The sequence below is a fragment of the Peromyscus californicus genome, unplaced genomic scaffold (assembly GCF_007827085.1).
Source record: "Peromyscus californicus insignis strain IS unplaced genomic scaffold, ASM782708v3 Scaffold_8__1_contigs__length_139910024, whole genome shotgun sequence".
NCBI lineage: Eukaryota > Metazoa > Chordata > Mammalia > Rodentia > Cricetidae > Peromyscus > Peromyscus californicus.
Window position 1 is genome coordinate 80,323,295 of NW_026294606.1, and position 14,965 is coordinate 80,338,259.

Below are 14,965 nucleotides of genomic sequence, written 5' to 3' on the forward strand. Positions count from 1 at the left end.
ATGCTCGCAGGTCCTGTGAGCAGCTCAAGTCAGGTGACATCAAAGCCAGTGTGCTGCCCCAAATGGCTGGAACACTAGGCATGGAATGCATTCTTCTGTGTTCTTCCTCTGGTCCCAGTGGATTTCCTACAAGGTTTTTTCTTTTTTTTTTTCTTTCTCATAGTGCTGTTCAAGGCAGAGACAACCCTGCCAAATACCACATATTTCTTGGTTTGATAGTGGTTGTGGTCCTCCAGTCTGCCGACTGGTCTCTGTTGCTCACAGAGGTATTTGGCGCCACATGTGTGGGTTCAGTGCTTCTGTGGGGGAAGGAGGGCTTGGGGCATCCCAATTCACTGTGGTAACTTACCCGATGCCTCTTTCACCTCTTATTTTTAACTTTTAAAAATTATATATATTTTTATGTATATGAATGTTTTGCCCGTGTGTATGTCTGTCTACCACATACATGCCTGGTGCCTGCGGAGGTTAAAAGAGGGTATCATATCCTCTGGGACTGGAATTACAGACAGTTGTGAATTGCTATGTAGGTACTGGGAATTGAACCTGCATCCTCTGGAAGAGGAACAAGTGCTCCTAACTACTGATGCATGGCTCCAGAACCTGCCCCTTATTTTTGCATGGCAGGTTAGTATCACAATGTAGCCATGTCCATCCACGGATGTGTTGTCTATGGCTGACTTTGTCCTGTAAATGCAAAGGTCAATAGTTGTGACAGAAAATGTTTATCCCTTGGAGACTAATATTTGCCATTCACAGAAAGCTTTCCAAGTCTGACAATACAGTCAAGAAAAAGCCACAACGTTCTGTAAAGTCTCCCAGACTCTCACTTTTGCTGTATTTCTGGCCACTGGGTGTTGCCTTCTGGTCGTCCCTGTCAGCCATTGGCCTCCAAGTTCATGATATCCTCAAGTACTCTGAGCCAGTCCCCAGGCTCTGTCACACACCCTTCCCTCAAATATCCAAGTGGCCACCCACTCTGACACTTTGGGTTCTTGGCCAGACTTCATCTTCTCAGTGATGAGCCACCGAGTCTGCAGTCCCAATTCACACCATCAAGAACTTGGCTCCCTCTCCAGAGCTCATGCTTTTTCCTTAGCATTGTTTACCATCCTCTCCACCTTCTTCCTTTTGAAGTTTTCTGTTTTCCCCTTCAGGAGGTAAACACAATATTTATATGGAGTTTATGTTTGCTATGGTGTCCCTAACATCAAAATCATCTTCTGCTATATAGTGCACATACCAAAAAATATGGACCTAGCCAACAGACAAATGCAAAAAGCATGTATCTCATTACAGGGAGAAACTGAAGTACAAATGACCCCATCTGTACACTAGACAGTCCTCCCTACCAGGAGTTCTGTAATAGATGGGAACAGAGAACCCAGAAAAAATACAAGGCATATTTTAAATTCTAATAAGTTTTAAATTTAAATCCTTCTCACAATGTTATAAACCCAAACCATATTAGCATAACCCTATAAAAAAGGAAATTTTATTTGGAAATAAATCTTATTTGTAAATTTATTTTATTTCTTCTTTGTATCTATCCAGAATATTAACACTTCACAGAAATGAAAGGACTCAGATCTTGCCAAGGACTAAGATTTGATTGTATTATACAATTGATACTTCACACTCCTTTTGTTTCCTGCCTTTCCTAATGCTCTGTTTGGCATCTGACATGGTCAGGTTTGTTAGAATTTCTGCGAGTTTCAGCCTCACTGTGTGCATTCAGTCCTTTCTTCTCAAAATATCACAGAATTCACAACTGAGCTTTAACTACACACCCTGCAACCCATTTACCTCAGGCCTCATAGGGACAACTACGTTGTCCATAACTTCTTTCAAACCCAGCCATTAAACTTCAATGGCTTTTCCCTTCTTTTTTAAATGATATGTAATACTTTTAATTTCTCTTTAATCTCAATCTCTCGTGCACACTGAGTTCTGTGGAAACATGGCCACTTTGGTGGGGTAGCCATCGTCTCCTTTTCATGAAGAGAACACATTTTCAGAAAATGGCACTTGGCATGTGGAACACAGCAAAGGTAGCTGAGGCCCTGTTTGATTGTACAGCAATCAATCATGGGAACTCCAGCTGTCCTGGCCTCTGATCAGGTCTTCAACAGCAAGAGGGGCTCCGCTAATCCTGCCCAGGCCGTGATGTGTACCCCTCTAATCACCATCTTTCCTCCTCTTGTGCATTTTGTTTGTGATTATTCTGGGAGTCTCCAGGAAAATCTTTACAGATGTCACCAGAATTGCTGGATAATTTTATCTTATGGTGCTGTGCTGGGCATGTGGCAAAGATACAGTCGGCATTGATCAACGCTGCAGCAACATGATCATCACTCATCACTGCTCTCAAAGTCCCTTTCCAACTTGGTCCTCAGTTCCCCTCTCTGTGGGTGCTTGTAGGGAAGGCAGGCTGTAGAATGAACTTAAGAAGCTAATGGGGGATGCTGTGTTGTATTCAAGACCAGAAATGCAAATAATGATTCCAATCAAGCCCAGTCCCAGAGGGCTCTCTCTCTCTCTCTCTCTCTCTCTCTCTCTCCTCTCTCTCTCTCTCTCTCTCTCTCTCTCTCACACACACACACACACACACACACGCACACGCACACGCACACGCGCGCACACACACACACACACACACACACACAAGTTGTAGACTCATTGTAGTAAAATCTCTACACAGCATTAAGGATGAACCGGAAACTGTTCTTGCTGCTGCTGCTGCTCTTATGTTTTGTTGCCTTTATTAAGAGGCAGATAGAGTAGAAAACTATCCTCGCACCCCCAAAGACTGAGGGCATCTTGGGATTGGAGGCGCTCTCTCACTCGTTCTTCTGACAAGCACTGCCATATCTGATCTCTAGTATATGGGAAGTGTAAAAGGCTGAAGACCTAGGGGCACTAAGAACTTCAGTGCAGGAGAAATAGCTGCACTGAACTATATATATATATATATATATATATATATATATATATATATAGTTCAGTGATGGGTTTGGTGATGTTTCTCATGATAGATCTGTATTGTTTTTCAAGTAATGTATTCGCAGTTGTAGTAGATTTTTTATTTACTTATCACCAAAGTCAGGGTATTTTCTCTGTGGTGTTTTTGTTGTTGTTGTTTTGTTTTTGTTTTTGTTTTTTTGTAAATTCTAAGCCAGTGAAGCAGTTGCCCTGCCTTGCCTCAGATTAAGTGCCTTTTATATTTAGTGTAGCTATGTGACTGTTGAACTGTGACCTATTAAAGTGATCACAACAAGATGGTAAAAATGTGTATTTTTACTTACTATTTTTTTCTTTTTATAGTATAATTTATTGTTTTTACCTTAATTTTGGGGGGGTTGCAGTGGGTGAATATCCCATAGTTCATGTATGGCAGTGAGACCACAGCCTGTGGGAGTCAGTTCTCCCCTTCCATCGTGTGGGTTCCAGTATGGCTGAGGCACAGGTACATTCACTAGCTAAGCCACATCACTGGCCCTGAATTTTTTTTCCTACAAGAAATAATATAGTATTTGGGGACAAATTCATAAACAAATGTAAGCTGTCAGTAAAGAAATCTATGTAGATGGAAGAATTGGTGATGTAGAAAGAAATCACAGGAAAAAAAAACACTAAGCATGCTACTTGGAACAGATATTGCAAAGATTTCATCAAACTAACCACATATATTTTTTAAAAACATATGATTTAGTTTCTTTTGGCTACAAGAATTTTAGCTTATGAAATCTGACTAGAGAGGGGAGGCTGACTCCACAGAAATTTATCTTCTTGATTTTCATTTAGACTACAGAAATTTGGATGTAATATTCTCATTCCCAGATACAGTACACTGGTTCTCAAGTTACTTTCAAAATTTCACTTTCTCGAATGTCTGCAGTGCACCCATCAAAGCACAAATGCTATATAAAGGACCAGTAGCTGGCAGTTTTGGGGGGACTCCAGTTTTTATGCTGATGATATTCATACTTTAGGTTATGTTTTATCAATAGCTACCTGGACTTTGAAATTTTTGAAACCATGCTCTGAGATCCCTATAGGATACAGGAACTACCAAAAATCCTCACAGAATTGGAATTGATTGCTATTGGCTGGGCTATGGGTCCTTGCTCCTTGCAAGGACCCCTGCCTTTTAACTGACTGAGCTAAACATCAGGTGATGTGTTCTATGTTAAGCAACCAGAGTAAAGTGTGTTACCACCTGTGGAACTCTGCAGAGACAGCCCTATCTTCAAGTCAGGATTTAACGTAAGGTCAGAAAGATCCAAACTTGAGCAGGAGAGATAGTCAGAACCCACATTAAAAGGTCAGGCATGGTGGTTCCCACTTGTAATCCCAGCTGGAGAGAAAGGTGGATTCCTGGGGCTTGCTGTTCAGCCAACCTATTCTAACTGAATACACACTGAGCTCTAGGCTAAAGACTCCGTCTCATAAAACAGGGAAGGGATGATACTCTGGCCTCCACACCTACTCTCCCACCCCCACATGAAGATCCAAACCTGTCATCTAAAAATAATAAATATATTTTAAAATAGTAAGTTTAAAAATAAATTCAGATTAAGTTTTATGGATCCTTAGCAACACCCAGCAATGGTATTTTTTTCAATATTTTGATCACATTAACACTGTGTCATAAAATACTAAATCAGAATGATGCTGTAAATTTTAATATACACTGATCTGAGGGCAGTAGACAGAAACATATCCAATGTAACCTCAGGGACTATGAAGCCTCTGAGAAGAGCCATATGAAGTCAACAGAAGCGGAGCACAAATGAGTGCTTTGTTTTATTAAACTTAATTGGGTTAAGCTAATGGAAAACCAATTTTGTTTGTGGTAGAACAGTACTGATAATGGCTTGAAATGTAAGAAAATTAGTCCAGGATTCCTTCTTGTAAAATGACTGGTTAAAGTTTATTTTAGGGTATTTACAGATGTTAAAATGCTTTGTGGTTAGTTAGTTTAGATAAAACTTGATGGTGGATTAGACTGTTAATAATCCAGGGATTTAACAGAGATATGATCTGCATACCTCCTGTTTGGAAAAACTGACCTAAAATAGTGACTGCCCTGGAATTTCGTGGCAATAAAATTCAGGTATGAGAATTTATAGGCAAATGCCCGGCACGTTGTGATCAAGTCCATTTCTACTAACATTAAAGAACTATGACAAGCCTCCACGTGACTATTTTGAGTTCTTTTCTGCAGAAACTATAAACAGTAAAAGAACACAGAACTAACCCACTAGCAGCAAGTGTCACAAAAACAAAGCCACCAACAGCTCTCTTCCTTCTCGGTGGGAAATAAGCATGTGGAGGTTGAGGCAAGGCACAGAGAGTGTCTCCAGAGGCACCCCACCAGTGGTCCATTTTAGAAATGTCTTCGGGTTTCATTGTGCCTGAGACAGCTGCAGAAATTAGACCAAAACACTGAGGATGTGCAAGGATAGTAATCCCGGTAACCCTCTTAAAAACATGGTAAAATGGAGCTGGGGCTATGGCTCAGCCAAAAGAGTACAAAGTTTGGGTCCTAACACCCACGCTGAGTTAAAGCTCCCAACTGCCTGGGTGATGGCTAGTCTTGGTTGCCAACTTGACTATATCAGGAATTAACTAAAACTCAAATGTTTGAGCACACTTGTGAGGGATTTTTTCCCTAACTAAATCATTTGAAGTGGGAAGACCTACTTCTAATCTGGATCTTTGAGATAGGAGGATAAAACTTTAATTCAGATCTTTTGAGGTGGGAAGATCATCTTTAATCTGGACTGCACCTTCCCTTGGCAGCCTACATAAAGGACATGGATGATCTCCACCTCTACCCACTCCACCTGCACACACGTACAGTCACCCTCATCTGCACACCCTCACTGCTCCCACACCCCGTACACATACACATAATTAAAACTAAAACAATTCTATTTTTTAAAAGGAAAAAAGCTGGGCGTGGTGGCGGCAATCCCAACACCAGTGAAGACAGGACCTCTGAGGGTCGCTGGCCAGACAGTCTCGGTTAAGCAGTAAGATCCAGATTGAGTGAGATAACTTATCTCAAAAAAGAAGGTGGGAAGTGATAGAGGAAGGCACCTGTTGACAGCCTGGCAGGCACACACACACACACACACACACACACACACACACACACACACACACACACACACAAATATGTACACACAAAAAACCACGGGAAAATAGACTGTTTGTATAGACAGCTAATTTGATGCTTTTCTTTCTTTCTCTCTCTCTCTCTTTCTTTTTTTCTTTCTTCCTTCCTTCCTTCCTTTCTTTTTTGTTTTTTTGAGGCAGGCTTTCTCTGTGTAACAGTTCTGGCTATCCTGGATCTCGCTTTGTAGACCAGGCTGGCTTCAAACTCATAGAGATCTGCCAGCCTTTGCCTCCCAAGTGCTGGGATTAAAGTCATGCACCACAACCACCTGGTTTGACGCATTTCTGTAAGTTTAAACTCATTTTGAGTCAAATTTAGATCAAGAAAATATTGAGCAAGATTTGAAACTGGTTTAAACCACTATTTTTTTCCAAGCCTGCTGATTAATGTAAGTGAAAAATCCAAGTAAATGTGGTTTTCAGTATAAACTTGTCCCATTGCAGCAGAGACCCAATGCCTGCTTGTGGCTGGAAGTGTCAGCCTTAACACTCCCCACCCTGTGAACGCCTCCACCTTCTCAGCTTGTGGGGCATCCTCTGACTCATGGCTCATCTTTCTTTCTTACCTTAACTTGTCTCACAGGGTAATGTGGAAACTCATCCTTCCTGCTTCAATATTCACAAAGTCGAGGTGTTGACACAAATAATTAAAAGCTGATTGAACATAATTAATAACAATCGTCCTCTGGTTCTCCTCAATTAATAACTCCAATCTTTCATCAATGTTTAAAAACAAAATGCAAAAAAAATAGCAAAGGAAGCTGGCTTGACTTTTTATCTTTCTGTAGATTAAAATCTGATGGGTTAATAAATGTGTAAAACTTAAAATATGGCTAATGAGCAGGTAAAGAAAAAAGAGCATAAAGAAAACTTCATTTTTGCACACAGATACAAGGGCCTCAGTTGTAAGACGCTGTAACATTAGTAGAGCTAAGACTCTCACTTCTCGTGGGATTTTTATGCAGACAAATAAAATAATAAAACAAAATAACCATAACATCCTGGTAAAGAAATACAGAAGTTTTTGACAGCTAATAAAGAAATGATTGATGTTTTTATTATCTTTTGAGATATCAAGTAGTTTTGGCAACCAATGCCTTGGTTAAATATGTATTTCTTTATTCTTCCTACAGCTCTGACACTGAAGGATTAATGATACTTGAAGATAAATTTGGGTTTTCCAACCCATATATATCTAGATGATAAATAAAAGGATTAAACCAGCCATTTTACATCCTCACCTAACAAAAACGATGTCTTGAATTGAAATGAAATAGTTTTTCTTTCTATTCAGATTGTCTCAGCTTCACACACACACAGACACACACACACACACACACACACACACACACACACACACACACACACACAAATGCTCAAGAGCAGCCAAGTGTTGCTCACCACCAAGTGAACTTCTTTGTGGTGTTGATAAAACTTTCCAAGTGCTACTGAGAAAACCATCTTAAAATCACATTGTAGTTCCCTGCCAGTGATTTCAATCAATACCATGTTTTCCACACTTACATATAATGGGAAGATTCAGTCACGGGAGTTCAGACACGGAGATTGATATGAAGTAAAAGATTTATCTCCCCTGACTTTTAGGGAACTAGATTACTCAGAAGTAGAGAGAGTCACAGGACAAGACAGTCCCTCACCAAGAAACTTGACTGTGTCCAGTCAGAATGCAGAGGCCTATGTGAGGTTTGCTCGTTCTTGCCGGCCACCTATAACAGATCTCACTACAGTTCATTCTTCACACCTTTAACAGAAACAACTGAAAAATACTCGAGCTGAGCTTCCCACACCTCCCTCAGAAATGACAAATGAGCAGTGAATCAAACCCGTTCTTTTCATACAGTACCAGGCTCAGCAAAGTTCTGGCATGCCTGTTAAGAACTTGTCCATTCTCACACACACTGTACATGTCTCATACCCACCTCTTCTGATGTTCTCTTTAAAGCAAATTCTGGTTAGAATTTAAGTACCTCACCACTGAGGCAAATTCCCCTCAGTTTTATACCTCTCACTAATTGGTGGAGACAAAACACATAGTAGGCCAACATTAAAGGCAGAAAGTCCTAGCCATGGAGCAATATGTTCACCTGAACAAATTGCTGGGTACCAGAGGAAGTTTACCGAACCCCTCAGATTCTCAACACCCAAGCCACAATCATGAAAATGATCACTATCCAAACTGTAATAATTAACGATAATCACACTAGAGTCTCATATATCTCAGGCTGGCCTCAAACTGGACTATTAGCTGGGGATGACTTTGAACTCCTGATCTTCCTGCCTCCACCTCCTGCCTGCTGGAATCATAGGTGTTCACCACCACATTGTTTATTTGTCGCTGGGGATGAAGAGATCAGACCCAAGATTTCATACTCTACCAAATGGACTGCTCCTCCATCCTGAGAGCTGTATTTTTGTACATCTTAAGTTTTGTCATTTTAGCCTTTGTGTTTATGGCATGTCATTCCCAGTTCTAGTCAATAAAAGGCTGGCTCAGAATTATAAAGCAGTCAAAAGACAGAGAAAAAAAAGCCAGACGCTCAAACATCAGCGGGAATAGCAATGATGGTAAATTTGGAAATGGATTCTAGTGATGTCCTGGAAGACTTCTCAGGAGTGACTGTCATGATTTGACACCTGAGACAGCTGGCGTGAGCAGGGAAGAGAGGGAAACGCTCTTCTGTAGGGTGAGCTGTTTAATGACGCTCCAGTCTATGCAGACCTCAGAAGAACTTGCAATCTAGACAGGGAACCTGACTTCTAGGAACAAAGGCAAAAAAGCAGCCAAAGAAAAGACTGGTTGAGATCCGTGGACTCTTATCTCTCACTTTCCACTGAGGTAACTCATTCCTTCTGCACAGAATACACACGAGACACACAGAGCACAGGAAAGCTATACTAGTTGTATACCTTCTCAGTGGAGACTTGATCTGGGGTGAGGAGAAGTACACTCAACAATAAATATGCTTAAAATCATCGTAAAACCCCGAGGAAAAAGCAGCAATTGTCATTAATTCCAGTTCTTCAAGAAAAACGTTACTTGTAGATGACATCACAGATGAGTACATAGGACATGTTATGACCTAAAAATTGGATATCACAATATGGACATCATATCCTATATATTACTCAGAAATGTTCAATTGACTCTTGATTACTAAATAATTTCAATATCCAGAAACTATTAAAGATGTTATTGCTTAATATTCTTAGAATCTGATATACACGGTGAACATCAAAGCTTAAACTGGACCGTTGCTTTGCCTCTCCAGTGTTCCTATGTGTTAAATGCGGTATCACTCTAATCAAGAACAATGACTCGGTGAGGGAGAGCAAGATGAGAAGTGGATCTCTTTGTAAGTGGAAGGAAGGAAATAATTCTCAAAGATAAATAAAATGGAAACTAGAACAACAGAAATGGTCAATGAATTTGGCTTTTCTTTTCTGAAGAGAGGAATAAAATTGAGAGTCATTAGGTAGATTAGAAAAGATGAGAGAAAGTTTTTAAAAAAGAGACATTGCAACTGCTATAACAGAATTAAAAAAGGTTATAGAAATGATATAATCAGTCAATGCTAACAATCTGAATAACCTGAAAGAAATGCATAGTCCTACTAACATGGTTGTGGAAATGTAGAAAATTCTAAGACACAGTAGCACAGGTATTGAATCACAGGTAAAGTCTATCAGAGAAAAACCAGATGGCTTCACTGTAAACTGTATCAGAGACGAAATAACAGCAACTCTTTGGAAGTTCTCCTCAAAAGTTTCAGAGGAAAGCATCCCTTCAAATTCAGCTTACAGAGCTGAGCTGGCATTGCTCCTACCACAAAGCCAGAAACACCAGAAATGAAGCAGAACCAAGCCATAAACTAGTATCAATGCACACAGATGGAAGGCATTCCCACGGCTCACTGGGACTCACTGCACTCATGCCAGGATGGTTCATTAGCAGTAAGTGGGGCAAACACATCAACAGAATAAAGGGGAAAAGTACTATTTTTCAAATAGACACAGAGAAAAATTTAACAATTAACATTCTTCTGTAATAAAAATTCTCAACACATTTGTCTTAGGAGGAAATTACCTCCAGTCAATGAACAGCACACGTGACAAAGCCAGTTAACATCATAACCATAATCAAAAGAAGAATGGAAAGCATTTCCATTACATGCAGAGCAAGACAGTCATGGCCATTCTTGCCCCTGCTATTCAGTACAGAAATGGAGACCCTACAGAGCAATTAGAAAGAAGTAAAAGAAAAAAAATTATCATAGGTAGGATATCACCAAAAAATCAGAAGAATAAATTACTTGGTAAATTTGCAGGCACAAAAATCAACATCAGCAACATCTCTGCACGTGAAGAGCGAAACATCTGAAAAAGAAGGAATCTGCGGGGACAGCTACTGAAGTGGAGGAAGAGTCTGGAAAGTCTACATTTGGTAAGGGGTGGATGTGCATGATATACAGAAACTGAGTCAAAAATAAAAGAATAAACCACCTGAAATGGATGAAGGAATGGAGTAAACACATCCTAAAGGAAATACAAATGGCTGATGGGAAAAAACAATACTCAGTGTCACTAATATCAGAGGAATGTCAAGTAAAACTGCAATGAGATGTTGCCTCATTGAGATGGCTATTCTTGAAAAGACCAAAGGTAAGAAGTATGAGAGAGGGCCATCAAGATGGCTAAGAGGGGAAACGTGCCCGCTGCCAAGCCTGATGACCCGAGTTCAAGCCCTGGGACCCACAAGGTAGTAGGAGAGACGCAATTCCTGCAGGTTGTTTGCTAACCTCTACAGACAGGTTCACCATGGCATACACACATGCACACATGTACACATACACACACACACATAGATACACACACAATAAACAAATATAAAACATTTTAAAATAACTAAATTATTTTTCAAAAAAGTCTTAGAAAAGATGTGAGCATATAGCTGGAGGAAATGAAATTTCCCTTTGGAGAGATCTTCTTTCCTAAGTTTATTGGCACAGTACCCACAGCAGCTGGTCCCAACCTAAGCATCCATAGATAAAGCAAGGCATATATACACAACAGAATTCTAAACAAGCAGAAAACCACACTGCTTCTTTGTGTATGTGTGTGTGCTTTTGCACATGCATCTGGAGACCAGAGGTCACCATCAGGTGTCTGCCCCAACTTCTCTTCATATGATTTTTTTTTTTTTGAGTCAGGGTCTCTTGTTGAACCCAGACAGAGTTCACTGATTTGAATAGACTCACTGGCCAGCAAGCTCCAGGAATCTTTGTATCCCTGCCTCCCCCAAATTGGAATTATAGGTGTGCATATCATGCATGCCCAATTTTGTTCTTATGTGGGTGCTAGGGGTATCCAGTCCTCATACTTGTGCAGCGAATACTTCACAGAACCATCTCCCCAGCCATGGAACTCTTGTAACTTCTAAAAACACACTTGAATCTGGAGGACACTGTGTTAAGTGAAATAAGTCAAGAGCAAGAAAAACAAATGTCACATGGTATCACTCATATGTAGAACATTAAAAAAAAACAACATGGATCTCAAAGTTACAGGTGCAGCTAAGTTGTAGAATGCATGCTTCACATGTATGGTCATGAGTTAAAATGATGATTAAAAAAAGCAAAGCAAACTTAAAAATTTTCATACAGTAAAGAGCTGAATAGTATTTACCACAGCCTGAGGTGGTTGCAGGTGTTGGGAAGGTATCAGTCAGTGACTCGGGAATTCTGGTTAGATGAGAGGAATGAGTTAAAGAGGTCTGTGAAACAGCATAGGGAGCATGGCCAGAGCAGTGGCCTATTGAAAAATACTAAGACTAGTGACATAAGATACTCTGATCACAAATATTATAGCTATATGAAGCAAAACAGGTTACCTAGACTCAGTCACTGTACAAGGTCTGCACTTGACTACATCATGTGCACAGTGCATACAATTTTTGTTTGTTTGTCTATCAAGGCAGAGTTTCTCTGTATAGCCCTGGCTGTTCTGGAACTCACTCTGCAGACTAGTCTAGACTGGAACTCACAGAGATCCTTCTGCCTCTGCCTCCTGAGTGCTGGGATTAAATTCGTGCACCACCACCACTTGTCAACAATTTTATCTTTCATTAAAAACTATTTTAAGATCCTGATTCATATCCAGGTGGTGATGGAGCATGCCTTTAATCCCAGCACATGAGAAGCAGAGGCAGAAGGATCTCTGTGAGTTCGAGGCCAGCCTGGTCTACAGAGCTAATTCCAGGACAGCCAGGTCTACACAAACACACACACACATACACACACACACACACACACACACACACACACACACACACACACACACAACAAACAAACAAACCCTGTTTGGAAAAAACAAAAACAAATTCTGATTCAAAAGATTATTAATAATAGAAAAGAAATATTTTCCTATCAGAAATTTTGCTCTAAGAAGGGTATTTAAAGTTTTTAAATGAGTGTATAATTCCTCTAATGCTGAACCATTTTCTTATTCTTGAAAATATTTCTATCTATATTGTATTACTACTATGAACATAATATTTTTGACTTGACTTTTGAATATTGTTTCTACTCTATTTATTTTCATTTCACACTTGTTTTAAGATTAGTATCCTGTATGTTGTAATTCCACAGTTGGCGTTTATGTATCACATATTCTTTTCATTTTTCACTGTTTCCAAGATAATAGGAGAAATTCTCCCTCTCTCACTCTTTCTCTCTGTCTCTGTCTCTGTGTCTGTGTCTCTGTCTCTCTTCTGAGATAGGCCCTGATGTAGCTCAAGCTTCTTAAGGAATGACCTTGAAAGTCTGGCCCTCCTGTCTCCTTGCCCTGAGACTGCTGTGGCCCTGGGATTCAAGCAGAGCCGTCCTAGGGAGAGTTGTACCCACACCGACATGCAAAGCTCATCCAAAAGGTGAGGTGGGCTGTGGGGAATGAAATCCATCAGACAGCTCACTGAGCAAACTGTGACACTCCTTCTTCTGGGTGACTTTCAAGTTAACTCTCCAGCTATCAATGTCCCGTTAGTGATATGCATGGCAGAGTGTCCCCAAATGGTAGTAGCACCCGAGTTACTCTCTTCAGGTGCTGAAGGTAACTCTGGTTTTTCTTGTTCTTACACTCTCAGAGTTGTTTTGTGAGATACAGTGAATATAACAGAGGAAGACTCTAACACGTCTTCTTCTATCCTTCATGCAGGGAGAGGGGCAAGGATATTGCAATTTGAAAGCTCTTTGTACTCAAGAATGTTGCCAGGCTGTGGTGGCGCATGCCTTTAATCCCAACACTTGGGAGGCAGAGGCAGGTGGATCTCTGTGTTTGAGGCCAGCCTGGGCTACAGAGTGAGTTCCAGGAAAGGCACAAAGCTACACAGAGAAACCCTGTCTCGAAAAACAAAACAAAACAAAACAACCAAAAAAAAAAAAGAATGTTTATCTTCCAAATAAAATTGATCTGATTGATTTTGGCCATGCCTTCTCTCCTGAATGCTTTCTGACTACTGTCGGAAGAAGGCTATGACTACCTAATAGCAATCCATCATGTTCCTAAGAAGTTATGGGTCCATCCCATTATTCCAGGACAGCATTTTTGTTCACAGACAAATGAGGATGGGGTGGGTGTGATGAGTGGTGAAGACCTAATAGGCAGAGCCATTTTTTTCCCCATTTTCCCTTTAATATCCTTAGACTATCCAAGACCACTGGTGCCCCAGCCTTCCCACCACAGAGAGCACTGTAGAGTGTTTTGATACCAGGACCGTTGGTGCCTGGCTTTCCCATTATGGGGAGCATCATAGAGCACCTTGATTTGAAGACATCAGTACACTGTGAGGAACACCGTAGATTGTTCTCATTCCAAGACCACTGCTCTCTGACTTTCCCAAGTACAGACCACTGTGGAATGCCTTGACAGCAAGATCACTGATGTCTTGCCTTTGCACCATGGGGAGCATCATGGAGTGTTCTAATCCCAGGTAGCTAGCCTTCCCATCATAGGGAATATCTGGGGTGTTTTGATCTCCCCGCCATGGGGAGTACTGTTATCTCAAGACCATCATGTTGACTTCTTGCCATGGGAGTACTGTGGAGTTCACTGATTCTGCTGCTGGAAATGAGTCAGGTTCTGGACAATGACCCATCAAGGAGCCCATGGAAGCAGGGCCACGAAAGAAATGTCAATCACACAGGTCTTTTCTTCTTACATTATCCAATTTGAGGTAAAGGTTTAGTCTCAACCAAACCAAGAGTTACCAGAATACCAGTGTCAACACAGGAATATGGCTAAGTATGTAAGAGGACAAGATGGAGCACAGATGCCTATGAGAGAAAGGTCTTCTTTCCTCTGAAAATTTCTAGAATGATCTTACTATGTTTGTGTAGGTGTATGTTGTATGGCAATTTCCTCTGAACTGAAACTCTCCTTCTGGGAGGGAGAGAGAGGTTCATGAGACTCAAGAAATAAACAGACTTCACATACCTGGGCAAGATGAAACATGCAAAATTCTAGAAAGCCCCTCCTCAGCTTTATAGAAGCAGCAATAGGCTAGCAGAGGGACAGGGGAGACCCTAACCAGCCAAGCTGCCGAGAATGGATTCTCTAATGCTGCTGCTTGCAAGATGTGCAAAGAGCCCCAGGATGGCTGCTTTCATGAGTCATCACGTGTGTTGGGGTGGGCTCTCAGACATGCAGTTACTGTTTGCAGTCATCCCTGATCCTGTAAAACCCCTCCCCAATAACACCGTTAGTGACC